Source organism: Hippoglossus hippoglossus, chromosome 5, assembly GCF_009819705.1.
Source record: "Hippoglossus hippoglossus isolate fHipHip1 chromosome 5, fHipHip1.pri, whole genome shotgun sequence".
In the NCBI taxonomy this organism is placed as follows: Eukaryota; Metazoa; Chordata; class Actinopteri; order Pleuronectiformes; family Pleuronectidae; genus Hippoglossus; species Hippoglossus hippoglossus.
This window is the reverse complement of record NC_047155.1, coordinates 27655680-27661689: the sequence shown is the minus strand read 5'-3', so window position 1 is coordinate 27661689 and position 6010 is coordinate 27655680. Positions and strand designations below refer to the sequence as shown.

Sequence of the window (6010 nt, the reverse complement as noted above, 5' to 3'; positions counted from 1 at the left end):
TCTTGTTTCTAAACATCGTAACTTGGACTAGCAAATAAGGACAAAAAGCTAAACCCAGAAAGTTTGTGAATTGTTTGATTTCCAGCCCAGGATGTGGACAATTTGAAGCTTAATACGTTTTCTAAAGTAGTCCTTAGTATTTAAAAGTTCTGTAAAGCTTTCATGTATATCATTGATGTAATTGTTGTTAAAGTCACCAGCGATCAAAACTTGATGAAACAACTGAGAATAAAAACTCTGACAGTTCAGAAATGAACAGTGTAATGGAGGATGATAGATGATAATAATGAGGGTATAATCTATAAAGACTTATTAAAGTAGATAGATTGTTTGAATGTAACCAGACACATTTATATGACTTTGTATTCTCCCTTCCAAGTGTCCATAGAGATTTAGGATCGAAACCAACAATGGAAGCCGTCCTCAGAATTCGGGGTTGAGGGACCCTGCTCTGTTCCACAGCAGAGTGTCTGAGGCCTGAGAGCAGGGACTGACCAGAGCAAGTTGCTTGAATTTCTTAACTCACAGTCAACGTCACCGTGGATCACGTCTTCCCTGTTCTGTTGTTTGATCTGGACAATAGGTCCATTGACCATGACCACTTGGATGGCTGTGGCTTAGGAAGTCATCCACGAACTAGAGGGTTTGTGGTTCGATCCCTGGCGCCTCCATTCCATAAGTGTCTTTGGGCAAGACACTGTACTCCAAATTGCCCCTGACGGCTTTGCATTGCAGTGTGTAAGTGATGTGTGATAGAGAAAGTGCTGCACATAGTTGCACTGTATGATTTTCTGTGTGAGTGGAGGAAAGGCAAAACTGTACTGTAAACAGCTTTGAGTGGTCGTCAAGACTAGAAAAGTGCTATATAAATACAGACCATCTACAGACCGTGCACAGGTGACTCTAAACCACAGACTGGATGTCTACCCTCTGTTAAGATAAGTTAACATGTACCTTTATTGATCCTCAATAGTGGAAATTCACAATTGACCGAGCCGCATAAGAATGAAAATAGAAATACTATACACTATATTGAAAAATATTCAATATATACACAAGGCTTTACTGACTGATAGTACACGGTGTATGTGATAACTAAGTGTTACGAATATATATATATAAGATAACATGAATATAACCAGAGTAAAAGGTGGGAGTCAGTTGAACAGCGTGTTAGTCATCACAGTCAATCTCCATCCATCACTGTGGTCTGTGGGTGACAGACACTGCTGTAGTGTATCCTCCCAAACAGCAGGGGGCTGTGCTGCGCCTCTCGCTGCGCCCACTATCCACGAAGAAGCAGCAGTCAGAGGGTGGAGAAGCATTTTGACATGGCAGACAGGTGGGTAGCCTGGATTAATCACACGTTTCTTAAACATTACAACTTTATGTTTGGACGTATATTAGTTAAAAGAGTTTACAATGACATCGGCTGCTATTTTGTAGAAGAAGAAGCGGCGGCTGCACTTTCAACCGACGTTTGCTTTTCAGCTCAACCATGCTGGAACGTGCTGCTAGCTAGATGCTAGCTCGGTATGGTTAGCTAGCATGTAGTAAGGAGTGGTTCTCTGACTTCCCGGGCAGGGAGAGGAGCTCCGGGCTGAGCCTCTAGTCCCGAGTCGACCTGCTACATGAAGTGAGACTCAGCCAATGTTTAAAGGGTCCGTATGAGATGCGGCGCTGCTTAAATGCTCAGTCACGTTGGCTGATTGTTGGAACCAGCTAGCATGTTAGCTCCCACTGTCTGTTACAGCAGCCGGTTCAGGTCCTAGTAGGAGACACAGGGGAGGTTTCTGTCTGACGTTAGCACGCACTATAATACTCCAATCAAACTAGGAACATAACAGCAGCCCCGTATGAATGTTATTTTCATATTTTCTGTCTCAGTATTGCTCGCACAGCAGTTTGATCTTTGCTTTTTCCTGTTAATTAATTAATTTATCGGTCAAGCTTGCGCTGTTATGTTGAGCCTGTGAAATATACATATATTGCCTGCTCCTTCTGTTATCATTATAATTGGAATATCTCTGGGGGTTGGACTGAGGGTCGGACTAATTGAAATGTCACTGTAGACCTTTTAGAGGCTGTGGTGGCTATTTGTCCACTATTTTCTGCCATTGTATATATTAAATGATTAACTACATGAAGCTATCAGCAGATTAATAATTAAAGTTATAGTAGTTTGCATCCTCATTTGAAGAGAATACAAAATCTTCCTTTTGAGCTGAAACTGAATTTTTTTGTTGCATTGTTTGAAAGAAAGGAAGGGAAATATTGTCTGGTTCCTTCTTGTCTGGACAGGATTTGTTTCTTGTCTTTAAATCACTTAAATAAAAAAGCTGATCACATAAATAGAGCTCAGATAAAACCAGCAAACTAACAAATCTGAGAAATTATGATATAAAATAAACTACATAGTGCATTCCCCTTTAATTAACTAACAAAACAATGAATTGGACAGATGGTGGAGTATGTCATCAGTATAGTGAGAAGATGAAGGTTAACCACCAATATCGGACAGGAGTTGAAAAGAGTGCCTGAGGACTTGGTTGTAGATACCTGAACGTCGGTAGTCCTCGATCAGATCTCCGTGGACAACCATAACCTCACTAAAGTCCCTAAACATCCACTAACATCTGGCTCTTGTCTGCAATGGGAATGGATTCATTCATCTTTCGTTCCCGAGTCTAATGACTTTGCAGTAGACACAGGATTTTATTGGTTGGGCTCTGAATGGGAGTGATGGAAACGAGAAACTGGGGTGAATGCGGTAATTCAGCAAGACAATGAGGTGAAAGAGCTTCTCAGTTTCCGGCGTGCAGGCGACGTTGAACATGACGCAACAGTGGGAAAAACAGGACGGCAAACTCCTCTACTGGCAATGAGAAAAGGAGTGATAATGAGAAACTCTGTGATGTGCTCGCATTGTGTGTTTTCACTGTCACTGAACGTTAAAAACTGTAGAATTTTTTCTTTTCCACATTTGCATCAAGCCCTCTTTATTTCAGTGATGGTTGGGCAACACCAGTATATTGCTGAAACTGCCCTGCTTCAGTCTGAGAACACCAACAGCCAAACCTTAAAGTCGCATTAGTAAGAATATTATAAATCCATCAGTCTCCACCCACACACACCTTTAACTGTGGCTGCACGTTTTAATTAGTATTTGTCACAATCAGTGCAGACAGCCGAGGAGAAGCACCGGAGCGCCACGTCACCAGCTGCTGTCCATGGTACTGATCTTCACATGAGCTGTACTGTTTCTCAGATTGGCCTCCGTCATGCTGGTGTTGCTGTGTATGTGAAAGTGGCATGAAGCAGACTGCAGTCCGCCCTCTGTCGTGTGGAGAGCTGCTCAAAGGACAATCACATCCAGCATGGGGAACAACACACTTACTGTTGTTCCTACTGCTGTAGCTTCAGAATCCTTTTTATCTAATTCATTGTCATCAACAGCCACAGGGACATCAACCTCTTCATTCCCCTGGTTTTGAATGTTGGGGGTGTTAGTGATCAATATGTGTCCATCTGTAAACTTTTATTTAACCAAGTACAATTCATAAACCATTGGGAATCTTTTCAAGAAACTTCACAGAGAGGTGAAGTGTTGTCTTTGATGTTTATATACTCGAACGACAAGATAACTCTGGTTTTATTAGCCCTTACAGACCAAAGCTAATTTATAATGAAACAATACATTTTTCTAACAAACCTCTTCTAAAACTAATAATCTGGTCACTCAAGGACACATGCGTTGGCAGTCATAAAGTAGGTCCATTATGGTGCGTTGGAGCTGACTGAAGTAAATGTGTCACCCTTCTTTGTTCCCACAGCTTCAGGTTGAATATTATTGCTGTAGAACTATGAGCCACTCACTCTGTTTGTCTCCGTTCACAGGCTCAGCTGATGATCTGCGTCAGGGCGTTTGGAGTCAACGTCACATCGCCTGTGCAGCTCCCAGCTTCGTTTCACTATGGGCTGAGGTAGTAGGTTGTATAGTTTTAGGGTCACACCCGCACTGGGAGATAACTATTCAACCTACTGTCTTTCTCAAAGTGACAAACCCACATCTCAGTCTTCACTGCATGAAATCTGACTCCTGGTTCTCGGACAGCAGAACTTGCTGTGGTTCAGCTCAGCCCTGTTTGTTCCAGCTGCTCACACAGTGTGAGGTAGTAGATTGTATAGTTGTAGGGTAGTGATTTTGCCCTGTTTGGAAGATAACTATACAATTTATTGCCTTCCCTGAGGAGTGGCATCTCTCCTGGTCTATAAAATGTGTATCCTGGTTATCTTATCAACTATTTTAATTTCTGATTTCTATCACACAGACTTGCAGCGACATTTGTACTGTACAGTATATCCATAAACTAGACTTATGTTTAAATTTGTCAGTTAAATTTTTTACATTTACGGTTATAGATTGTGTTAAATATATGGGATGAGCAGTCATATGAATGTATTTCTTTTAACATTTTTTCCTCAAACATTCAATTAAACTCAATTAAATTTTATTTGTACATCAAAAATCCAAATCATAATATACATTATCTCAAGGCACTTTACATAGTAAGATCTAGATCTTACTAAATTATAGAGAAACCCAACCTTTCCCACAACGAGCAAACACTTTGAGAATGTTCAAAGAAAAAAAGTCATAACAGAAAGGAACCTGTAGCAGAACCAGACTGGATGTGGTCGGCCATCTGCCTCGACCGGTTGGGGTGAACATGAACTTAAACCTTTTGTATTGTCTGCAGCTTTCTAATAAAACACTACACATTATGAAAAACAGTTGTTGGCTGATTGATATTGAATCACAAATGTTAAGGAATATTGAAAGAAGTGTTTAAGTTCTTCAACTTCAAGTAATACCACCATGTCAAAAACATCCATTTCCAGTTTTGCACTGTAGTACAGTTACTTTAATGTGTTTAGTTTTACTACAATATTACAGCTGCATTCAAAGCAATGGTTAACATGTGTTTTAGTATAAAGTTACTTATGCAATAATCTAAAAGCAGGATTTTGAAGATGAGGTGGAACTAATTTTGTGAGTGAAATCCTCTTATTCAAAGTAACTGAAACTTAATGAGTAGTGATTATTGTCTTACTGCTGTGTAGATTCCTATAAGGTTCAATGTAATGTATTAATCCTGATGGAAATGGAGAACTCACTCTACACCTCCATTTACTGTACAGTGTAACCTGGAGTTTTAATGATGGCTCATTGACTAAATAGATGTGTCAGTGTTGCCTTCAGGCAAACAGAATAGTGTGTCCAGAATATATGGGATATGTTTCATGAATAAAGTAATCAATTTCAATGGGACTCCATAGAGAACATGAATCAGCCAAGGTCCAAAAGCCTCTTTAGTTCAATCATGCTTCACCGAAGTAAACTCTCAGATATTATTCCTGAGAGATTAAGATCCATGAATTATTCCCTGAGAGATCAGTAAACAGGATTTACTTAAAACGCCCAATCTCTTAATGATAAGAAATTGGAAAAGGCAAACTCCTGGATCCACTCTCTGTCCTGATTAAAGAGTTATTTCTTGTCCCAAGTCGCATCCCTCCAATAAGTTTATTGGTAATTTGTTCTGTAGTTTTTGCATAACCCTGCTGACAAACAAATAAACCAATGAAAAGCATTATATTAAAACATTAATAAAGGTAACTAGAGTTTACTCTGGTTCAAATTGAGCTTTTCTCAAAGGAAATGTCCAGTTTTTTACCATGATCACTATAATAGTGTGTGCGGTGTGGAAGGAATAAGTAGCCCAGCACTTTAAATTGGTATTGAATAATTTTTAAGTGTAATATGTCTCAATCTACGAAGTACAAAGACAGTACAGAAAGGTTATTTGTGTAGCCCATACTCACAAGCCTCATAGGTCCCAGGACTGTCCCTGGACAGAGGTGTAATACATGTCATGTGTAGCAGAGCACATCAACAAAATAATGTCAGCTGCTTTTTTAATTAGGGTTTGGCATCAGACATGATGCA

At 39.9% G+C, this 6010-nt stretch overlaps 1 long non-coding RNA gene across 1 annotated transcript; it reads left to right on the top strand.

The window, feature by feature from the left end:
- Positions 1 to 1234: 1234 nt before the first annotated feature.
- LOC117761640 lies at positions 1235 to 4467 on the top strand. The gene is made up of 2 exons (XR_004613863.1): positions 1235 to 1342; positions 3898 to 4467. It is a non-coding gene; the product is annotated as an uncharacterized LOC117761640 (long non-coding RNA).
- The last annotated feature ends 1543 nt before the right edge of the window (positions 4468 to 6010 follow it).